Genomic DNA, 22754 nt, shown 5'->3' on the forward strand with positions numbered 1-22754 from the left:
GTCTCAAAAAAAAAAAAAAAAGTGGTTCATGTTTATAATCCCAAGATTTTGTGAAGCCAAGGTGGGAGGATCAATTGAGCCTAGGAGTTTGAGAACAGCCTGGGCAACATAATGAAACTCTGTCTCTACAGAAAAACATAAAAATTAGCTGGGCATGGTTGTGTACAACTCGATTCCCAGCTACTTGAAAGACTAAGATGGGAGGACCACTTGAGTCTGGGAGGTCAAGTTTGCAGTGAGCCATGATCATGCCACTCACTGTACTCCAGCCGAGGTGACAAAGTGAGACTCTGTCTCTAAATAAATTAATTAGTAATTAAATAAACAAAATTAACCAGGTGTCATGGTATCCATGATCCCAGCTACTCAGAAGGCTGAGGTGGGAGGGTCACTCGGGCCCAGGAGATCGAGGCTGCAGGGAGCTGAGATTACACTCCAGCCTGAGTGATGGCAAGACTCTGTCTCATACATGCACACATACATAAGGGCCAATAATCCTACCAAACTGACCTTTCCCTGTATAAAAATGATAAACTCTGGATAGAATACAGAACACAACTACTGAGGGCAGATACCTGAGAGCAATCAGAAACAGGAGGGAGCTACGGACACCGGGGAAGTGTCCCACCTCCACAGCTGCTACCCCCACCTGGAAGGAAATGAGGACTGACTGCTAACCAGTACAGGGTTTCTTCTGGGTGTGATGCAACTGTGCTGCACAATTCTGTGCATGTATTTTACTGATACTGAACTGCACACTTTAAACAGGTGAATTATGTCTCAAAGCCATTATTTTTGAAAAGCAAGTGGCTGTAACCTCTACTATGCATACTGTAAACAAGAATGCTGGAGAGGTCACATTAATAGACTTCGACAGGTACAGCATTAGCCAGATGTGGTGACTCACACCTATAATCCCTGCACTTCGGGAGGCTGAGGAGGTTGGATCACTTGAGATCAAGAATGAGACCAGCCTGGCCAACATGACAAAACCCTGTTTCTACTAAAAATACAAAAATTAGCCGGGAGTGGTGGTGCATGCCTGTAATCCCAGCTACTTGGGAAGCTGAGGCAGGTGAATTGCTTGAACCCAGGAGGTGGAAGCCGCAGTGAGCCGAGATCATGCCACTGCACTCCAGCCTGGGCAACAGAGTGAAACTCCATCTCAAACCAAAAAAAAGGGGGTACGATATTAATGACCAAAGACAGAAGGATCTCTCATAGCGATAACTCAGCACAAAGATATATCATAAATGAATAAGCATCTAACAATAAAGCCTCAAAATAAAGTGAAACTCAACAGAATAAGAGATACAATTCCACAAGCATATTTGGAAATTTAAACTCTTATAACTTCTTGGCAATTGATAGAACTAGAGGTAGATGACCTGAACGACATTATCCACTTTGTTCAAAGATAAATATCCTGGCCGGGCGCGGTGGCTCATGCCTGTAATCCCAACTCTTTGTGAGGCAGAGGCAAGTGGATCACTTGAGGCCAAGAGTTCAACACCAGCCTGGCCAACGTGGTAAAACCCTGTCTCTACTAAAAATACACACAAATACACACACACACACACACACACAAGCTGGGCATCGTGGTATGCACCTGTAATCACAGCTACTCAGGAGGCTGAAGCACGAGAATCGCTGGAACCCAGGAGGCAGAAGTTGCAGTGAGCCGAGATAGTGCCAGTGCACTCTAGCCTGCGTGAAAGAGCAAGACTCCATCTCAAAAAGCAAAAACCAATCAAAATCATAAATATGCTGAGTAGAATGGGCAATAATTAAGCCTTTATTTATTTATTTTCCTATTCATTTATTATTTTGAGATGGAGTTTCGCTCTGTCACCCAGGCTGGAGTGCAATGGCGCAATCTCAGCTCACTGCAACCTGCGTCTGCCAGGTCCAAGCGATTCTCCTGCCTCAGCCTCCCAAGTAGCTGGGATTACAGATGCCCACAACCACACCTGGCTACTTTTTTGTATTTTTAGTAGAGATGAGGTTTTGCTATGTTGGTCAGGCTGGTCTTGAACTCCTGACCTCATGTGATCCACCCACCATGGCCTCCCAGAGTACTAGTGTGAGCCACCACGCCCAACCCAAGCCTTCATTTAATAATAATTTATTTTATCTCCTTGGAACTTACAATGATTTTATTAAATGGTCATGTCTTCCCAAGGAAGCTAACCAAGGTAATTTGCAATGATGCCTTTTTCCTTCTTGACCAACTTTTTGAGTACGAAGACTCATTCAAATATATTCCATTGTCCTCAACATGCAGTCAGGTTGTTCTTTGCTCTTACATTTTAAACTTCTTACTCCCCAGCACCCACAGACAGGAGGTCCTGGTTCCCTTCAGATATTGTTCAGGCCAACAGCAAGTAGGCAGGCAGAGGCAGGGAGTATCTGAGAACAGGTGAATTCTGAGAGCGGCAAACACAGAGCAGTAAAAAGCAGAGACAGCCTGTCCCACCCATTTCATATCCACAGCAACGGACACTTGCAGAGTCCACTGTTCATTTCCCAACTTCAAGCTGCAGAAGTGAGACACAGGCGTGCACCTTCTGCTTTTCCCAGCCAGGTTGCTTTGCTTCCAAGATCTTGTGATATTCTCCAGGGTTTCACATGTTTTAACACTTTTGCTTTTCAGCAATTACCTGTGACCTCCAGTCTCAAGAGATGTGTACAATCTTGCTCAAACTAGGTGATCATCACGTCATGACCTGCACAGAGCCTAAAAATAAGGCTATGCAAGGTAAGGTATCTGCTCACCTAGAGAGCCTCTTTCCTGTGAATGAAGCCAAGTCAGGAGCTCTGTCTAGCACCAGGTGGGTTGAGGCAACCATATCTGTGCTGCGGTGGGCACAGGCATCCTGACTGAGCCGAGGCCTAGAGCCCAGCACCCTTGAGTGCTGCGTCAGCTGATAACCTCCTTACTCAGGTTTGTCACTTCCCCAGGGACAAGGAGTGGGCTGAAGATCTCTTTTTCTCCAGGAATCTGCTGGTTTGGGGAGATCTCTCTCACGGAGTTTAATGTCCCCGTGCAAGGTATGCACTGTCTCCTCTCTCTAAACATGACCCCTCAAAGGAACCTAAAACAAAAGGCAAGGAAGGGAGCAGGATCTGAGAGCTCTGAGAAGTAAATGATAGCAAAAAAAAAAAAAAAAAAAAAGATAGTAAAAATATCTTCCACAAATTAAGGTGAAAGAAAGACATTCTCAGATGAAGAAAAACTAAGAAAATTTGCCACCAACAGACCTGCTCTAAAAGAAACGCTAAACAAAGTTCTTTAGACAGACGGCAGATAATACCCGAGGGAAAACTGGAATTTCAGGGATAAAGGAAAAGCAACAGAAATGACAAAGAGCCAGACTACTTTTCTCTTCTCATGATAGCTGAAGGCAAAATTTATAACACTGTCTGAAGCAATTTTCAACATACACAGATTACAGCAGAATCTACAGTGTTCCACTTGAAGTGGCACAATATTATTTCTAAGTAAACAAAGTTAAATATGAATACTATAAACCCTGCAGTAACCACTGAAATACCTACATGAAGACACATAGTCTAAACCTCAATAAACTGACCAAATGAGATACTGAGAAATATTCAAGAAACCCCAGAAAGAGGGAGAAATAAAACCTAAGGAACAAAAAGAAACCAAAAAAATGATAAATCTATATCCAAACATATTAACAGTTACACTAAGTGTAAATGGTCTAAACATACCAATTAAAGACAAGGCCTATCGGATTGAATGTTCTTTCTTTTCTTTTCTTTTTGAGATGGAGTCTCCCTCTGTTGCTAGGCTGGAGTGCAGTGGTATGATCTCGGCTCATTGCAACCTCCACCTCCTGGGTTCAAGTGATTCTCCTGCCTCAGCCTCCCGAATAGCTGGGACTATAGGCATGTGCCACCACACCCAGCTAATTTTTGTATTTTTTAGTAGAGGCGAGGTTTCACCATATTGGCCAAGATGGTCTTGATCTCTTGACCTCGTGATCCACCCGCCTCGGCCTCCCAAAGTGCTGGGATTATAGGTGTGAGCCACTTCGCCCCGTCCAGACTGAATGTTCTTTAAAACAGACCCAAATATATGCTACTACAAGAAATTTTCTTGGAATATAAGTAGAAGGATAGGGAAAATATACCATGCAATTTTTTTTTTTTTTTTGACAAGTCTTGCTTTATCATCAGGCTGGAGTGCAGTCAGGTGATCCTGGCTCACTGCAACCTCCACCTCCTGAGTTCAAGCAATGCTCCTGCCTCAGCCTTCTTAGTAGCTGGGACTACAGGTGCGCACCACCATGCCAGGCTAATTTTTGTATTTTTAATAGAGATCGGGTTTCACTATATTGGTCAGGCTGGTCTTGAACTCCTGACCTCATGATCTGCTGGCCTCAGTCTCCCAAAGTGCTGGGATTACAGGCATGAGCCACTGCGCCCCGCCACAAATAATATTTTTTAATGTGAGCTACCCATATTATTATGAAGAGTGAGACTATGGAATAAAGAAAATTGCCAGAAATAAAGCAGGACATTAAATAATGATTTTTGTAAGTGCATTCACCAAGAAGACACAGATATCCTAAATGTATATTTGCCCTTAGTGTCAGGAAATGAAAAAAAGAAGAAGAAGAAACAAATCATTAGACTGACAAAATACATAAAGCAAAACAGAACTGGCTGGGCGAAGTGGCTCATGCCAGTATTCCGGCACTTTGGGAGACCAAGGCAGGAAGATTGCTTGAGCCTAGGAGACCAACCAGGGCAACATAGGAAGACCTCATCTCTACTAAAAACTCAAATTATTACCCTGGCATGGTAGCTGATGGTGTACAACTGTGGTCCCAGCTACTTGGGAGGCTAAGGTGGCTTTTTTTTTTTTTTTTGAGATGGAGTCTTGCTCTGTGAAGTGCAGTAGTATAATTTAGCTCACTGCAACCTCTGCTTCCCAGGTTCAAGTGATTCTCCTGCCTCAGCCTCCCGAGTAGCTGAGATTACAAGTGCATGCCATCATGTCCAGCTAATTTTTCTATTTTTAGTAGAGATGGGGTTTCACCATGTGGGCCAGGCTGGTCTCAAACTCCTAACCTCAAGTGATCTACTACCCCATTTCTGTTCTAACATGTGAAGAGATTGTAAAGTGCCATTTAAGTCCTCCCCATAATATTTTTTTTTTTTTTAAAAAGGGTGAAGAAATTAAAACTTTTCTCTCTTTTTTTTTGAGACGAGTCTCACTGTCTCATAGGCTGAAGTGCAATGGCATGATCTTGGCTCACTGCAACCTCCACCTCCCGGGCTCAAGCAATTCTCCTGCCTCAGCCTCCTGAGTAGCTGGGATTACAGGCGCGTGCCACCATGCCCAGCTGATTTTTTTGTATTTTTAGTAGAGACAGGGCTTCACCATGTTGGTCAGGCTGGTCTTTAACTCTTGACCTCATGATCCATCCACCTTGGCCTCCCAAAGTGCTGGGATTACAGGTGTGAGCCACCACGCCCAGCCTAAATTAAAACTTTTCTTAAATCCACCAGAGAATGAGGTCACAAGACAAAGTACTACCTAAAAACTGGCAAATACAGAGATCACATCTTTACTGAAGCAAAAGCCGAGTAAGCCAATAACTGGTAAAAACATGGCAATTGATTGCTGGAAGCTGATTATAGACAAGCATGAGAGTTTAAAATTCCTGAGGCGCAGTCTTGCAGAGAACAGACATATTTTCGTAAGTTTTGTTGTATCTACAAGAGCCTCACCAGGTTCTCAGGATGAAAACTGGAGAAAAAAATAAACCCCCCATGCTATGGACAGGGGACAGAAAAAAAATTACCTTTTTGAAATGCACTCAGAGAAAAGTAACCATTTTGGAAAATGCCCGGAACATTCAACAAGTAACACTACTTTATCAGAACTTTATCTGGCTTTAAAAAAAAAAAGAGAACTTTATCTGGCCTAGGGAAAGGAAAACTTGAAAACTAAAGCCTCCAGTTTCCAAATTAATAGGGTGGGTGGGTCAGGGGAGGAAGAGAAAGAAAGTAGGAAAGAGAAGGAGGAGGGAGAGGGAAGAGAGGCAGGGAGGTGGGGAGGAAGACAGGCGGGCAAAGAAATTTCTGAAATTCACAGTCCAGGTACTCAGACTAACTAAAAAACTGAAACTGAATCAAAGGATTACAGGACATTTTTGTAAGGCTGGTTGCCTCGCCGGGAGGCTGGACACACCCACCTCTGCACTCTGCACCAGGCTCTGCACTCTGCACCTAGCTCTGCCACGTGGCTCCCCTGGAAGGCTCCAGCTGATGCAAGAGACCATCTTGGTCAACATGGTGAAACCCCGTCTCCACTAAAAATACAAAAAATTAGCTGGGCATGGTGGTGCTTGCCTGTAGTCCCAGCTACTCAGGAGGCTGAGGCAGGAGAATTGCCTGAACCCAGGAGGCGGAGGTTGCGGTGAGCCGAGATCGCGCCATTGCACTCCAGCCTGGGTAACAAGAGAGAAACTCCGTCTCAAAAAAAAAAAACCAAACTTTTTTTTAAAAGAATACCTTTGATGGACTCATCAGTAGACCACTTAGGGTAGAGGAAAAAATTAACGAGCTTGAAAATATTTCAATAGAAACTTCCTAAACTGAAAGCAAAGAAACAAAGAAAAGGGGCAGTGGGGTGGGGGAAGAACAGAATCTTTAACAACTATGAGACAATTATCAAAGGTATAACGTGCACAATGGAAATACTAGAAGTAGAAAAAGAGGGAGAAGCAGAAGAAATGTTTGAAGTAATAATGGCTGAAAATTTTCCCAAGCCACAGATTCAGGAAGCTCAGAAGTACCACACAGGATAACACCAAAAAAATCCATGTGAGGCCCATCATATTCAAACTGCAGAAAACCAAAACAAAGACTTAGGCCTAACATACTCAAACTGGAGGAACCCAAAACAGAGAAATTCCAAAAGAAGCCAGAAGAAAAAAAACCCTTAGGAGCAAAGTTAAGCATTACATCAGACTTCTCAGATACCATGAAGCCAAGAAAAATGTATTCTATATTCTGGGCCATAAAATATACATCAATATATTTAAAAGAATACAAATAATATAAAATATGCTATCAGGCCATAATAAAATTAAATCGGAATTCAGTAATAGAAAGATTTACAACCAAAAATCTCCGTACACTTGAAAATTAAACGATCCATTTCTCAATCTATTGGCCTAAGAGGATATCAAGAAAAAAATTTTAATATATTATATTGAATGAAATGAAAATGCAACATACAAAAATCTGTGGGATGCAGCTAAAGCAGTTCTCAGAGGAAAATTATCACTAAATGCTGATATTGGAAAAGAAGGTCTCGAATCAATAATCTCAGCTTCTAGCTCAAGTAACTAGCAAAGAGCAAAATAAACGGAAGCAAGCAGAAGAATGGAAATTAACAGACGAAGGAACAGAAGAATGAAAATTAACAAAATCAATAAAACTGAATGCAGAACAGTAATAGAAAAAAAAAAATCAGTAAAACCCAAAGCTGATTTTTGAAGTTTAACCAAATTGATAAACCTCTAGCAAAACTAACAAAGGGAGAAAAAGAGAGAAAGAACACATAAATTTTCATTTGTCAGATCTCAAAAAAAAAAAAAAGACAAACTGCCTTTACTGGGAGTAAAAAAGAGAATCCTATCTTTCCAGATTCTGTAGACATAAAACGATAAAAGATTACTAAATACTCCACACACATAAATTCAAAAATTTAGATTAAATGGACCACTTTCATTCTTTCTTTTTTTTTAATGACAGGGTCTCACTCTGTCACCCAGTCTGGAAGAGTAGTGAGGCAAGATCATGGCTCACAGCAGCCTCAACCTCCTCAGCCCAAGCAATCCTCCTACATCAGCCTCCTGACTAACTACAGGCACTCAGGCACTCCACTACAGGCCCTACCATGCCTGGACTATTTTTTAATTTTTTGTGGAGACAGCATCTCGCTATGTTTCCCAGACTGGTCTCAAACTGTGCTCAAGTGATCCTGCTGCCTCAGCCTCCCAAAATTCTGGGATTAAAGGAGTGAGCCACCCCACTTGACCACCAATTTCTTAAAAACCACAATCAGAATTTTCCCAAGATGAAACAGATAATCTGAACAGCAGCCCTGAAATAGAAAAAAGAAACTGAATTGGGTTGAGTGTGGTGGCTCATGCCTGTAATCCCAGCACTTTGGAAGGCCCAGGCAGGCAGATCACATGAGGTAAGGAGTTCGAGACCAGCCTGGCCAACATAGTGAAACTCCCGTTTCTACCAAAAAAATATTAGCTGGGCATCATGGCACATACCTGTAGTCCCAGCTGCTAGAGGGGTTGAGGCAGGAGAATCACTTGGACCTGGGAGGCGGAGGTTGCAGTGACCCTGGACGGTGCTACCACACTCCAGCCTGGAAGACAGAGTGAAACTGTCTCAAAAAAAGAAAAAAAAATTAAATTAGAAATAAATTATATAAATTAAATTAGTATCAGAAAGGTACAACAGGAAAATATCCATACACTTGAAAAATAACAAATTTGAATAACTTATCCTGCTAAAGACGTATACATGCTAAGAAGTTTATACCTGTTTTTATCGAATGAGATAATTTACGTCTACCTGGGAGGGTCTATGATAATCCTTCCCAAGGGAGCTCCGCTGGGTTGGAGCACCAGCAGAGTGGGATGCTGGTGCAGAAGCCACTGTGTCCCTGCGGCTCTTCCACAGCAGCCAGCAAGCCCACACTCAGAGCCTGGAGGGCAGGACAGCAATGAATGGAAGTGGGCAGGCCACCTCCTCCTGGGAGGCCCCGCAGGAGGCAGGAGAGATGTGGGTGCAGATATGTTCTGAGCGACACCCGAGAGGCCGAGGACTGGTAACCCAGATTCTCTCTTTGAGGCAGAAGGTGCAGCCTGGTGTGGAGCAAGCATGGAGGCGGGGAAGCAGCCACAGGAAGAGCAGTCCCTCCTGAATGCAGCCGGGACACAACTGAGCCTCACTACCCCTGTAAGTGTGGAAATGTCACGACTGTCACAGAACCACTCAGAGCTTTCTCAAGAGCCTTGCTGTAACATCTGATTCTTTATCAAAGCTAGGGAATGAAGCCCAGGGGAGTAGCTCATGCCTATAATCCCAGCACTTTGGGAGGCTAAGGTAGGAGAATCACTCAGGAGATGGAGGCCAGCCTGGCCGACATGGCAACCCTGTCCCCACTAAAAAAAAAAAAAAAAAAAAAAAAAAAAACAAAATTAGCTGGGCGTGGTGGGCGCCTGTAGTTCCAGGTACCTGGGAGGCTGAGGCAGGAGAACTGCTTTAACACAGGAGGCGAAGGTTGCAGTGAGCGGAGATCTGGCCATTGCACTCCAGCCTGGGTGACAGAGTGAGACTCTGTCTCAAAACAAAATGAAACAAAAGCTGGGAATTGCAGAGGAGAATTCATACAGACACTGATCCTGTTTGGATCTGTGTTCTTGCCCACATCTCATGTTCAACTGTAATCCTCAATGCCAGAGATGGTGCCTGGTGGGCGGCGACTGAATTGTGCAGGCAGTTTCTCATGGTAAGCACCATCCCCCTGGTGCTGTCAGGATAGTGAGCTCTCATGAGATTTGGTTGTTTAAATGTGTGTGGCACCTCCTTGCTTGCTCTCTCGTGCTCCTGCTCCCACTGTATGAGCCTCTTCACTCCCCCTTCCCCTTCCGCCATGATTGGAAGCTCCCTGAGTCCTCCCCAGAACCAGAAGCTGCTATGCTTCCTGTACAGCTCACAGAACCCTGAGCCAATTTTGTTCTTTACAATTACCTAGTCTTGGGTATTTCTTTATAGTAGCGCAAGAACAGAATAACACGGACACTTTGTTTTTTCTTTTTCCAAAATGACAGAGATCCTGGGCAAGTAGATTTTGTTTGTTTGTTTTCTTTTTTGAGGAGTCTCACTCAGTCACCCGGGCTGGAGTGCACATGCCTATAACTCCAGCTACTAGTGGGACTGAGACAATGGTGCAATCTCAGCTCACTGAAACCTCCACCTCCTAAACTCAAGCAATTCTCCTGCCTCAGCTTCCCAAGGAGCTGGGACTACAGGCACGTGCCACCACGCCCAGCTAGTTTTTGTATTTTTTTGTAAAGACAGGGTTGGTTGGTCTTTAATTCCTGGCCTCAGGCGATCCAGCACCTCAGCCTCCCAAAGTGCTGGGATTACAGGCATGAGTCACCACGCCCAGCCAAATCCTGGGCAAGTAGATGTTACTACTCTGAAAAAACTGATGACTGCCCTGTAACTAGGCGTTGTCACCATAAACGCTCCCCAGTCTCACTCGTTAATGAGTAAGCCCGGACAGCTGGCCAGGTGAGGATGCCACAGCTTGCTATGACTCTGATTTCTTCACTCCTACAAGAACCATCTCAAAATATCTAGAAAAAGGAAGGCTGATCACATAAGGGGATAATCTTGCTTTTCATTGCACTAAGCATGTTTCATAGGCACAGTACTGCTCATCATTAAAGAAACAAAAATTAAAACAACTTAAGAAAGGGTTTCTCTCCCTATTTCACCAGGGGTAAGATAAGATGACTCCATGCATCTGGCACCGTGCAGTCAAGAAGTGGGCCTGTCTGAGCCGGGCCAGCTCAGACCCTCCAGCACTCATCAAAGGAGCCTTCGGGGAGGTTTTGGTAAGAGAACTCAGTGCACACCTGCCCCAGCAGCAGCCTGAGTGACAGGGCTGCAGGGAGGAAGGAAGGTAGAGCCATTTCAGTCCAAAGAGAAAGAAAACAGGAAGACTTGGAAACTCTTCATGGAATGCTACTTTGAATGCTACTTTAAGTTGCTTTTGGCCGGGCGCGGTGGCTCAAGCCAGTAATCCCAGCACTTTGGGAAGCCGAGGCGGGTGAATCACGAGGTCAAGAGATCGAGACCATCCTGGTCAACATGCTGAAACCCTGTCTCTACTAAAAATACAAAAAAAAAAAAAAAAAAAAAATTAGCTGGGCATGGTGGTGCGTGCCTGTAATCCCAGCTACTCAGGAGGCTGAGGCAGGAGAATTGCCTGAACCCAGGAGGCAGAGGTTGCGGTGAGCTGAGATCACGCCATTGCACTCCAGCCTGGGTAACAAGAGCGAAACTCCGTCTCAAAAAAAAAAAAAAAATTAGCTGGGCATGGTGGCACATGTCTATAACCCCAGTTACTCAGGAGACCAAGGCAGGATAATCTCTTGAACCCTGGGAGGCGGAGGTTGCAGTGAGCCAAGATCACAACACTGTACTCCAGCCTGGGAAACAGAGTAAGACCCTGTCTCAAAAAAAAAAGAATTGCTTTAGGTCAGCAAAAAATCAAAATCCTAACAAAAGGGAAATAGCACATTGCAGTATATATTTTCGACAGCACTGAAGCTAACATGCCATGCACTGTGTCAACACTCAAACACCTGTTTATAAAAACACTAACCAGGAGAACTCAGCAGAAGCCTGGCATGCACAGGTTTCAGCTCTGCAGAACACATGTGCAGACGCCAGAGGACATGAGGGCAGAACCTGCAGGGTCACCACAGGGTCTTGCTCAATATGGTCTGTTCCCTTAAGTTGCCCAAGTTTGCACTTTTTTGACATGTTTGCACATTTTGCATTCTGAGTAGTTTCTTTTTATGAGACAGTTGTTGCAATTTATTTTTGTTTCAGTCAAGTGACCTTAAAGGTTGAAGGAGAAAAAAAGGGCCAGGAGATTTTCTTAACACTCTCTCCCTGGGAGTGCAGTCCTGGGATGGTCAGAGCAGCTGGAGGGGTGTCTCTACCACTGACTCCTCACTAGGGTTTTTCTAATTATCTTGTGATAATACAAGACTTGTATTTCTTGAGTGCTCATCATGCTTAGGATGTGTTGCCATGCTTAGGACACATTCCTGAGCACTTTGGAATTTATCTTTGTAAAGGAAGCATATTATTACCCATTTTACAGGTGAAGAAATTGAGCCACAGAAGAGGCTAAGGACTTTGCCTAAGGTCACAGAGCTGATACGTGAACTCACAGTGAATTCTAACTCTGGAGTTGGAACACAAACTTTTAGATACTGCCCCATGCCTACAAACAGCACACGAACATTTAAGGTAGTTCTGAATCGTTTTCTAAAAGTTTTTCCATGAAATAAGTGCAGGAATTTGATATCCAAAATACGTGAAAAATGCCTCTTCCAGCTCTAAACCAACCTGAAAAGTCCTAGTGTCGCATAAGAATCTATATTTGTAAACCGAATTATAAGGAAAGAATAACTTGCTTTCTCTCCAGAACAAAAAAGCAATACTTCAACCAAGCATTCTATGTCCCCAGTCCATTCTATCAATCTGTTATAAAACTGAGGCACTTTCTCTTCCCCAGAACCTGGATGTAACCTTTCTAGTTTCATGCTGGCTATAAAGAAATAAAAGAATAGGCCAGGCTCAGCGGCTCACACCTGTAATCCCAGCACTTTGGGAGGCTGAGGCAGGTGGATCACCTGAGATCAGAGTTCAAGACCAGCCTGGCCAACATGGTGAAACCCCGTCTCTACTAAAAATACAAAAATTAGCCGAATGTGGTGGTATGCACCTGTAGTATCAGCTACTTGGAAGGCTGAGGCAGGAGAATTGCTTGAACCTGGGAAGCAGAGGTTGCAGTTAGCCGAGATCACATCATTGCACTCCAGCCTGGGTGACAAAAGTGAAACTCCATCTCAAAAAAAAAAAAACAAAAAACTAAAGAATAAAATAACACAGCCTATAAAATCTATGTTGAAAAATTCTAAGAACAATCTACCCCCCTTCTCATGATTATTCCAACTTTCATATCAGATTCCAGCCATGTGATTAGGAGCCTAGAGGCATAACACACAACACTGCTGCTCTTCTGTGCTCTCTACACATATTCAAAACTGCACAGAGTCTGACAGAGGCCTGAATATTTAGGGTTTGAATTTTTTTCTTTTTCTTTTTTTTTTTTTGAGACGGAGTTTCAGTCTTGTTGCCCAGGCTGGAGTGCAATGGCACGATCTCGGCTCATCGCAACCTCTGCCTCCTGGGTTCAGGCAATTCTCCTGCCTCAGCCTCCTGAGTAGCTGGGATTACAGGCACGCGCCACCATGCCCAGCTAATTTCTTGTATTTTTAGTAGAGACGGGGTTTCACCATGTTGACCAGGATGGTCTCGATCGCTTGACTGTGATCCACCCGCCTCAGCCCCCAAAGGGCTGGGATTACAGGCTTGAGCCACCGCACCCGGCCTAGGGTTTGTATTTCTAAAGAACGAGACTGCTGTGAATGTCAGTGTCAACACCAACAATTCAAAGGCCCTAAGAGAGGGTTCGGAATTGCCAAGAGCCCATCACCCTAAATGTAGATAACACACAGCAGTCTGAGGAGCCCAGTGAAGGCAAAAGCACCATATTTTGCTATTGCAACTACTTAAAGTCCATGCCAAACAAAATAAACTGAAATAAAATGTTATAATCCTGGGCTGATGCAAAGTTTCCCAAGTCAACTTTGCGTGGGACCATTTCTAAGTCTGACACACATGGAATTCAAGGTCTGAGGAGACGTGAAAAGCTTCAACACGGTAGTGAATAGGGACCCTGGAATGGACAGGAGCCTGGAGCATCAGGCCACAGCCTTTTCCATACAGCACACCTACTCCTGATGGTCGGGAATGAATTCCCTGCGAGCATCCAATGTAAAAATCACCCAGAAACTGGAACCAGTAAGGGAAAGAAACCTGGAGGGAGTGTGGGGAGTCAGGAAGCAGAGAAACCAGCTACACACCTGCCCTATACTGCCATCTATGCTCAGAGCTGTTAGCCTCAAGTATACGCACATATTTGAATGAGTCTAGTATAAACGACTTTTTCAGAAGTTCCTCTATTTGAAATCACAGAACTTTAGAGCTTTATGGCACCTTAAATTGCCTTGTCCCAGGGAAAACAATTATCATCACTTGACGATGGAGAAAATGAGGCACAGACATCTGGAGCCCAACGTCATTTCCAGAAGCAAAGCTAGCGTGCATGCCATGGCATGGCTGGGCAAGAGCCTTGTGCCCGCCACCATTTTTAGTTTTTGTTTTTTGCTATGAGAATGCTTTATTAGGCATAAAAATGCTATGAAAATGCCTTAAAATGCAACAGGAGGAGATGTGAAGACACAAAGAACGTGTATATAGCGACACATGGCTATCAGAACACACGGAGTAAAGAATCCACACCACCTCCACCCTTAACCCAGGAAAGGAAGGATCTAGGACACCTCCTCCTCACACATGCCCTGCTTTACAGGAAGTGTCCTCATCTCCCGTCCTGGACAGGTCCCTGAGCTCCTCCCGTTGGAACTTCTGAGGCCCTCGATGCTAAAAGTCTGGTTTCTGTTCCTTGAGGGAGGAAACAGAGAAAGCGCAGATTGGCATGGTAGATGGAGGTGCAGACAGAAATCGGTCTAGAATACGCTGAGTTTAATGTATCTACACGGCATGGGGAGAGAATCTTGGAGTGTAGACCTGAGCATGAGGGTCTGAGAGGACGTCACAGGCGAAGCTCCTAGGAGTCTTTTTTTTCCCACCTCTTCACATAACAGAGCCAGAGAAAAATGCAGTATTTCATCAAATTTGAGATCCCACTGATTCTAAGACAAATGATGAAGAAAAACTATGTCCAAATGTGACCCAATGCTAAGATGCCATCAGCCTTTATATGTATCCCCAAATCAAAAATATTATCATGTGAAGGAAAAAAAAGGTTTATCTTAGAATAGATAAAATATAGTGAGCTTTTTATCAGTAGGAGGTCTGTAAACAGCAGTGAATACAGGATTGACTTTTTAATTTGTTATTCTGATAAAATTTCAAATGTATAGAAAACTTACAAGAATAGTACAAAAAATTCTCCAATACTCCGTTACCCAGCTGGCTTTATCACCTGTTTCCACTCTTCCCCCTTTATCATGACCATTTTGTCATTTTCTCTCCCTCCCTCCTTCCCTCCATATCCATCTACCCCCACTCCCCTCCCTCCCCATTTGAAATTGTGTATCAGAGCTGGCGCTGTGGCTCACACCAGTAATCCCAGCCGAGGTGGGTGGGTCACCTGAGGTCAGGTGGGTGGGTCGCTTGAGGTCAGGAGTTCAAGATGAAACTGCGTATCAGATTTTGTGCCCCTGTATCCCTAAAGAGTTCAAAATGTATTCACTAAGCTCGAGGAGACAGTCACAGTACAATGACCAAACTAGAGAAATCTGGCATTTTTATAATGCCATCGTCTAAACGACCATTCAAATGCAAATTCTGTCCATGGTGCCAACAATGTCCTTTACAGCTGCCTTTTTTCACCCCGTCCAGGTTCGAATTCAGAGCCAAGCCCTGCACATAGCTTTCCTGTCTCTTTGGTCCCCTCTAGACCAGACCATTTTCTCAGTTTCTGTTTCTTAACCATGAAATTTTTGAAGAGTCCACACAGGCAGGGCATTCTGTAAAATGTCCCACAGAGTCTGTCTGGTGTCTGCATGATTAGATTCAGGGGTGACAACAACATCTGGGTCATGTGTGCCCTTGGCACATCTCATGGGGGGCACAGATGCCTCATTACCGGTGACAGTAACTATGATCGCCTAGTTAGCATGGTGACTACTACAGCAGGGTAGTCACTTTTATGTGAGTTTGAACTATGAGAAGTTTATTCATTTTTATTTTAGTTTAGTTTCTTGAGACAGGATCTTGATCTGTTACCCAGGCTGGAGTACAGTGATGCGTCTCTACTCACTGCAGCCTCCACTTCCCGTGTTCAAGTAAGTGATCCTCCTACCTCAGCTTCTCAAGTAGCTGGGACTACAGGCACGTGACACCACACCTAGCTAATTGTTCAATTTTTTTTTTTTGGTAGAGATGGGGTTTCAGTACATTGCCCAGGTTGGTCTTGAACTCCTGAGCTCAATTCCCGCCTCAGCCTTCCAAAGTTCTGGGATTACAAGCATGAACCACCATGCCCAATCTGAGAATTTTAAGTGGTGAAAATGTACAATTATAAGAGTCTTATTTTATGTGTACAGTTGGAAATAATAAAAATTCAGTAAGAATTTAAAATGTATCAAGAATTGCTTAGTTTTAAAGCTGTGCAACAGTATACACTATGAACTACATTTAACTGGCCAGGTGCGGTGGCTCACGCCTGTAATCCCAACACTTTGGGAGGCTGAGGCCGGTGGATCACGAGGTCAGGAGTTCAAGACCAGCCTGGCTATGATGGTAAAACCCTGTCTCTGCTAAAAATACAAAAACTTAGCCAGGCGTGGTGGTGGGCACCTGAAACCCCAGCTACTCAGGAGACTGAGGCAGGAGAATTACTTTGTACCTGGGAGGCAGAGATTGCACCACTGCACTCCAGCCTGGGTGAAAGTCAGACTCTATCAAACAACAACAACAAAAACTACATTTAAAACTTTTGACACAGAGCAAGGCCCAGCTGGTGCTGAACTATGTCGGCTGTGGACTGTGTCCATTTCAGACCTGCCCTGCAAACATCCTGCTTGACATAGTTTCCCGAGGAAACCTACCAGAAATCAGTACAGGCCATTAACACAGACTGTGAGGTTCCGAAATGGGCATCCACGTTTCTGTCCCTGCCTGGAGTCAAGGAAGATCTCAGTCTGTCACTTGCCTTCCTTTGGGGCCTTGGAGAGCAGTGACACCGTCAACTAAAGCAGGGGGCTAACTGGCCAGGCTGCAGCCCTCCCTCTGGAATCCCTGGTGGTCTGGCCAGGCTGCAGCCCTCCCTCCGGAATCCCTGGTGGTCTGGCCAGGCTGCAGCCCTCCCTCCGGAATCCCTGGTGGTCTGGCCAGGCTGCAGCCCTCCCTCCGGACTCCCTGGTGGTCTGGCCAGGCTGCAGCCCTCCCTCCGGACTCCCTGGTGGTCTGGCCAGGCTGCAGCCCTCCCTCCGGAATCCCTGGTGGTCATCCCAGCACAGTGGGTGCTCAGTTTTACTCACTGGTCCACATGGAGACACTTGTCCCCAAGTCTGTCAAGGCCCTGCCCCCTCTTCTGCGTTGCAGGCCTGGCATGCTGCCCGCTTCTGGATGCCTGGTTTTGTCCTCCTCCCAGGCATAGCTGGAAGCCCCAAGGCCTGGTGGCCGGACAATCCAACATGTCCCTCCTCAGGTCCCCTGAGTACAGGACAGGGAGAGACCTTCCAGATACAAGGAGTTCCCCTCTGGGATGGGACGACCTGCTCGAAATCTGCACTGAGCAGAGTCTCCCTGTTAATTTTTAAATAATTGATAGCTGTTTACTACATTCCTATGTCCTTGAAACTAATAAAACTCCAAGTCAGTGAACGTTTCATTATATTACTGATGGGGTTCTCATGTTTAGGGTCTGACACCACCTGTGACCCAAATGGGAACCCCGAGGCCCTCTGTGTGAATGGAGCTCCTGTGAGATTCATCCTGGCAGGGGGAGCCCACCACCCCTCTTTGTGTGGGGCCAGCAGAGGCTCAGGCTGGTTATTGTCCCAATCCCAGCAACAGACTCATTTTCCTGAAATATTTTCTTTTCCTTTTTTTTCCCCCTGAGATGGCGTTTCGCTTGTTGCCCAGGCTGGAGTGCAGTGGCGCGATCTTGGCTCACTGTAACCTCTGCCTCCCAAGTTCAAGCAATTCTCCTGCCTCAGCTTCCCAAGTAGCTGGGATTACAGGCATGTGCCCCAGGCCCAGCTAATTTTGTATTTTTAGTAGAGAGGGAGTTTCTCCATGTTGATCAGGCTGGTCTTGAACTCCCAACCTCAGGTGATCCACCCACCACAACCTCCCAAAGTACTGGGATTACAGGTGTGATTTTTGTTTTGTTTTGTTTTGTTTTTTGAGACAGAGTCTCGCTCTGTCATCCAGGCTAGAGCGCAGTGGTGTGATCTCGGCTCACTGCAACCTACGCCTCTGGAGTAGCTGGGATTACAGGCATGCCTCACCATGCCCAGCTAATTTTTGTATTTTTGGTAGAGATGGGGTTTCACCACGGAGCCAGGCTGGTCTTAAATTCCTGACCTCAAATGGTCTGCTCACCTTGGCCTGCCAAAGTGCTGGGATTACAGGTGTGAGCCACTTTGCCCAGCCCTGAAATGTTATTTCCATGGGTGCACACATGCACACAAAGCTCACAAAAGGCAAAGTACAAGTCACTAAGTCTTCAATACTCTTGCTGAAAAATGGAATTTGATCAAGAAGTAAAGCTCAAGAAAAATGAAATAAAATAAAAATGGAGTCACGCTCACGCCTGTAGTACCAGCTACTTGGGAGGGTGAGGTGTGAAATGGAGTCACACGCACACCTGTAGTACCAGCTACTTGGGAGGGTGAGGTGTGAAATGGAGTCACACGCACACCTGTAGTACCAGCTACTTGGGAGGGTGAGGTGTGAAATGGAGTCACGCACACGCCTGTAGTACCAGCTACTTGGGAGGGTGAGGTGTGAAACGCTTGAACCCAGGAGTTCAAGTCAAGCCAGGCACACAGTGGAACCCTGTCTCTAAAATACCATAAAAATAAAAATGGCCTTTGAGTTAACCGTCCTCATACTGATTCTCAATCAGCACGTGTAGACCGCATCACGTAAGCCACAGCTTTTGTCTAGCACTTTAAACACGCCATTTTCTTGCTAAGGTAAACAAATGATCTAGTCCCTCGGAGGCAGTAAGGGATGCTGGAAACCCCATTGTGCTGGGAGGCAACTCGGCACAGTGGGGGACATGGAATTTGCAGAGCCTGTCCAGACCCCAGCACCCCTGATCTCCACGTGACCTTGGGCATGTTATTAAAGTCTCTGACCCTCACACTCCCTGAGTGTGAGATGGGGACAACAGCACGCCCCAGCCCACCTGCTGTGAGCACTCCATGAAAGAATTCACCGAAAACACAGAACCGTGCTGGGCACCTACTGAATGCTCATTCAAAATAAAAAAAAAAAAAAACACCAAGAGACCTGAGCTCCATTTCTGGCAGCCACAACCAGTGCACAAGTCACGCACGAGGACTGGGCAGAGGTGACATGCTACCTATATGGTGAGGCTCACACAGCCCCCATGGACCGGGCAACCAAAGCCTGTCCTTCCCCGCTCCCACCCCACACCACCCTGCCTCTGGAGACAGCCTATGGGAAGCCTCCTGGTGACTGGTTCAAATCGCCCCAGACTCCACTACCCTGGCTGAGGGCACCAGATGTCACTCCTTGTTCTTCAGGGGCACAGAAGCCAAGGAAGCCAAGCTCCCTCTTCCCATGGATGTGAGAGGCTGTGTGCATAAGAGGAGCCACCTGGGTCCCTCAGGGCCACTTGAGCCACGGAGCAGCCCATCCTGAGGTCTTCTGTGACCTCCCTGTGTGTTTCAGCCCGACTGAGTTGAGTTTTCCAACATTAGTAGCTAAGATATCCTAACTGATATACTCTACAAATGTAAAATTCTTTACCAGAGGCTTAAAAAAAGAGATTTTGAAGAACAATTGCCCTCTCCGACCTCTCAGAAACTCCAACGAACCCAAATCATTACTTTACTCAACAAAGTAGATCCAAAAATAAGGTTATAAGAGGATGTGTGTCAGTCACAAAAAATTGTGCAGATTACCCCTTATGATACAAAGTAACAATCAATGCACAAAAACTGGTATAGCCTAGAGCTTCTGAAACTTGATTGCATCAGAGGTACTGAGGGAGCTCTGCAGGGAGACTACTATACAACAGTCTTGGGGGAAACAGGTCACCTCACTTGGAGGATGGCAGAAGAGTCCATAATTTTTCACAAATCCCAGGTAAGGCAATCTGCGTTCAGAGAGGAGAGTACAACCAGGCAGCGCCAGATGTATGCTTGACCCAGGGTCAAAAAACGATGAAAATACAAGCCATGCTCCAAAAGACTCCTCTGTCCCAGAAAATTCTGTCAATTCACAAACAACAACAATCAGAATCCAGGAGGCTCAAGGTTACCCCAAGGGTGGGAGAAGGAAAGCCTCCTTCCAAATAGCTCCAGGTAGAGTCTAACCCAAACTTCTGGCCTCCTGCTTGTGAGTAACCAAGTCTCTTGGCCTTGAGTCTGAATTCCTAATCTGCACTTGAAGCCAAGAACTAAGCTAAACTCAAACCTAGACTCCAGTTACAGCAACCGCCGCTCAGCTACTTACAGAATAACCAAAAAAATGGAACAGCACTGGAAATGCCTTCCAGGATGGAGGGAGCTATTAAATGCAGCTGAGAAGCCATGCCTCATTCCAGTTCAGGTGTGAGGCCAAGAAACGGCTCCTGTATTTGCTTGCTGCTTCCAAATCTGTCTCCTACCAGAAAAGGGGAAAGCTATCTAGCAGCTACCTGCTCAGAGCAAGATCCAAAGGTAGGCTAGGCACAGTGGCTCATGCCTGTAATCCCATCACTTTGGGAGGCAAAGGCAGGTGGATCATTTGAGGTCAAGAACTGGAGACCAGCCTGGCCAACATGGTGAAACTCTGTCTCTACTAAAAACACAAAAATCGGGAGGCTGAGGCAGAAGAATCACTTGAACTCAGGAAGCAGAGGTTTCAGTGAGGCAAGATCATGCCACTGCAGTCCAACCTGGGTGACAGAGCAAGATTCTGTCTCATATACACACACACAGAAAAGATCCACAGGTAAATGTCCACTGTGGAAAGAATGTGTTCACAGGACCTCGGTCACATGCCCTAAGTCTCAAATGCCACATGTGCCATCTTACCAAAATGTTAAAAAGCTTGGGAGGCTGAGGCATGTGGATCACGAGGTCAAGAAATCGAGATCATCCTGACCAACTTGGTGAAACCCATCAAAAAGTGGGCAAAGGATATGAACAGATGCTTCTAAAAAGAAGACATTTATGCAGCCAACAAATATGAAAAAAAAAGCTCATCATCACTAGTCATTAGAGACATGCAAATCAAAACCATGAGGTACCAACAGCAATTATTAAAAAGTCAGGACACAACAGATGCTGGAGAGGATGTGGAGAAATAGGAATGTTTTTATAATGTTGGTGGGAGTGTAAATTAGTTCAACCATTGTGGAAGACAGTGTGGTGATTACTATTTACAATAGCAAAGACTTGGAACCAATCGAAATGCCCATCCATGATAAGACTGGATAAAGAAAATGCAGCACGCATACACGGAATACTCTGTAGCCATAAAAAAGAATGAGTTCATGTCCTTTGCAGGGACATGGATAAAGCTGGAAGCCATCATTCTCAGTAAACACAGGAACAGAAAACCAAACACCGCATGTTCTCACTCACAAGTGGGAGTTGAACAATGAGAACATATGGACACAGGGAGAGGAACAACACATACCTCACACACTGGGGCCTGTGGGGGAAGGAGAAGGGAAGGGAGAGCATTAGAACAAGTACCTAATGCATGTGGGGCTTAAAATCTAGATGACGGGTTTTCCAGCAAACCATCATGGCAAACGTATACCTATGTAACTAACAACCTTAAACATTCTGCACCTGTATCCCAGAACTTGAAGTAAAATAAAATTTAAAAGAAAAGAAAAGAAAAAAACTTGGCCGGGCATGGTGGCTCACGCCTGTAATCCCAGCACTTTGCGGGGGGGGGGGGATCACCTGAAGGGCAGGAGTTTGAGACCAGACTGGCCAACAAGGTGAAACCTCCACCTCTTCTAAAAAATACAAAAATTAGCCAGCCATGATGGTGCGTGCCTGTAGTCCCAGCTACTTGGAAGGCTGAGGCAGGAGAACTGCTTGAACCCGCAAGGTGGAGGCTGCAGTGAGCCGAGGTCGCGCCATTGCACTCCAGCCTGGGCAAAAAAAGCGAAACTTGGTCTCAAAAACAAAAAAAAACCCCTCTGCTTTAAAAAGTATTTTAAATCCAGTATGAAGAACCTGGAAGTCAGGAAAGGCCTCTAAGAAGTAAGTAACCATCAATCAAGACCCCTCTTACTACCGACCTTGAAAATCACTTCATCTTCATGGGTCTCTTCCTGAACTTCCTCCCACATTCCAGGGCTTGACCTAAATCTCAAAGAGCAGAAAGAAACGTGGCCACCCTTCCTCACTTGAGTCCTGTGCAAACACACAGCCCTACACAAAGCTCCTAACAGAGCCTCAATACCCAGGATGATCTAAGTGTGAAACATCCAACGAGGTCAGACTCCCACGTGGGGTGTGTGGCTGCACGCACAGGCGGCAGGAAAGGGACGATTCTGCAAAACGAGTACCAGGGATAAAACTCGCAACAGACTTCTCCAACCTTTCAATCAACTGTCCCGAGGGCCACCAATGCCGGACACGCTCCGTGGGGAGCCGCAGCCACAATGACGGGAGGGAATCCTGGGCCTCGACGGGACAGGAGGAAACAGCCCGCGCCGGGCAGACGACGGAGCTCAGCCCCGCGTGGGCCCTGGCCAAGGCCGCGCGTCCCCAGCCGAGCCTACGGGCTGTGCAGGGCCCTGGCCCTCGCCCCCACCGCCGCCGCCGGGAAACCGGGTTTTCAAGCCCTCGGCCCCGCGGGCGCGGTATTTTAGGGCCTGACCCCCGCCCCGCCCTCGAGGGCAACCGAAAAAGCGGGCACTTAGGCAGACGCGCCGAGCCTGCGCCCCGCACCGCTAGGAGCTCCAGAGGCCGCGCTCCCGGAGTCGGCTCGGGTAACCGAGGCACGGGCCGCGAGGCAGGGGAGGCCCGCGGACTCTCGCCCCCGCCCGCCGCCCGAACGGTCAACGCCGGACGCCC

General features: G+C 45.9%; 1 protein-coding gene across 42 annotated transcripts in view; it reads right to left on the bottom strand.

Moving 5' to 3' along the window:
• NINL (ninein like) overlaps positions 1-22754 on the bottom strand; it is a 136995-nt gene that overhangs the window by 114150 nt on the left and 91 nt on the right. For 10 of the 42 annotated variants that reach the window (XM_078371562.1, XM_078371555.1, XM_078371550.1 and 7 more), the window contains exon 2: positions 8331-8446. The exons of 11 other annotated variants lie outside the window; for them this stretch is intronic. The gene's annotated coding sequence lies outside the window, so the exon portion shown is untranslated. Of the gene's footprint in view, positions 1-1609; positions 1708-6230; positions 6348-8330; positions 8451-22275 lie in introns of all 42 variants that reach the window. 21 more of the 42 variants (XM_078371557.1, XM_078371551.1, XM_078371542.1 and 18 more) reach the window with 9 other exon arrangements.

This window comes from Callithrix jacchus, chromosome 5 (genome assembly GCF_049354715.1).
Source record: "Callithrix jacchus isolate 240 chromosome 5, calJac240_pri, whole genome shotgun sequence".
Lineage (NCBI taxonomy): Eukaryota > Metazoa > Chordata > Mammalia > Primates > Cebidae > Callithrix > Callithrix jacchus.